This window comes from Pteropus vampyrus, unplaced genomic scaffold (genome assembly GCF_000151845.1).
Source record: "Pteropus vampyrus isolate Shadow unplaced genomic scaffold, Pvam_2.0 Scaffold110, whole genome shotgun sequence".
Classification (NCBI taxonomy): Eukaryota; Metazoa; Chordata; class Mammalia; order Chiroptera; family Pteropodidae; genus Pteropus; species Pteropus vampyrus.
In genome coordinates this window covers 4742651-4743989 of record NW_011888891.1, presented here as the reverse complement: position 1 = coordinate 4743989, position 1339 = coordinate 4742651, and the positions used below count along the sequence as shown (strand labels likewise).

General features: G+C 40.7%; 1 protein-coding gene across 1 annotated transcript in view; it reads right to left on the bottom strand.

Annotated features, from left to right (window-relative positions):
• Positions 1-1339, bottom strand: part of ARHGAP20 (Rho GTPase activating protein 20) — a 109776-nt gene that overhangs the window by 58062 nt on the left and 50375 nt on the right. The gene's annotated exons all lie outside the window — the stretch shown is intronic.

Sequence of the window (1339 nt, the reverse complement as noted above, 5' to 3'; positions counted from 1 at the left end):
ATTACTGGAGATTGTGATAGAAGAACAAGAGAGACTGAGGTAAATAGTATTTACTCATAAAAATGGGCATGTTTCCTTTTCTGTTAGGCCATTAGCATGAGAGGTTGAGTCAGTTTAGTCAGTCAGTGAGCTGGGTTTATATTTTGGTGCTATCTTGAACCTAAGTGTATCATAGGCTTTAGATTCTTCTAGTAAAAAGTACTGTTACCTTGTGCTTAGTATGAGGTGTGAAATACTGGAGAGTTTTTCTCACTGTCTCTGCTCCACTTCTAGCTGTTATCAGTCCCTCATGCCTGCACTATAGTGGGAAGGGTGGATGGTGGGAGTGGGTGTCTCTCGCTGGCTCTTGCTTCTTGCTCTAGCAATAGACTCCAATCCTTGTTACTCAACATTAGGCTCCTTGCGGTGGCATGTGAAATCCTCTGTGCTCCTGATCTGTCTCAATTTTTGGCAGACTCTGTGCACCTGGGCCTCTACGGTAAGGTCTTCTCATATTCCCGATCCTCCTCCATCCCCATGGCAGCCAAATTCTGCCTTGAATCTGTGACAGTTCTCAGTCAGAAGACAGTTTCTGGCTTTCCCTCAGTTGTAGCAGACCTCTGGTTTGTGTTGGTGCAGAATCCAGAAATAGTGGATATTTTCTGATATTGTATATTTAAGATTCATTCCTCTTCAAGAGGCAAATGCGTTTTGCTTCTACCTCTCCCCAGGAAGCAATGGAACTTCATCTGGGCCCTGAAGGTGAGGAGATTTACTGTTCCCCCTTGGTGACTTAAGGCTTTTACTTAATATGAAAGAAGATTCTGTGGAAGAAGGCAGTGTTTTATGCCTGTCTCAGAGAGGAAAGCAATCAACTTTTACATACCTGTGCCACTAAGTTGAGTCTTTTCCATCTCTTGATTTACCTCCAATCCTTCTTCTGTGAAAACTAGTAGAGGCCCATGAAAAAGAAAAAACTGGGGCTCTCTGTTACTTTAAACTGATGCTTCAGCCCACACGTGGCTTTTAAGAAATGCATCAAACTTTTAGCAGATTTCTTCTTACCCATCTTCAGCCTATCCTCTTCCAAAAGTTAAAAATGTATGTGCCATATCTCTTTCCAGGGAGGATTGTCACTCATTGGAATTAAGTTCACTTGGTTGTCTTACAAACTCAGTTCACGAATGAACTCAGGAAAGTTAAATTTTAAAGGTTATATGACCTTTACTCATTGTTATGATGGTCTTTCGAGGATTCATTTTATTAAGAAAAGCAACAAGTTATCAGCCATGTAATATTTTTTAAACTTCCGTCCTTGAAGATGTGAGTTAAATCATTATCATCATCATCTTCCTTTTTA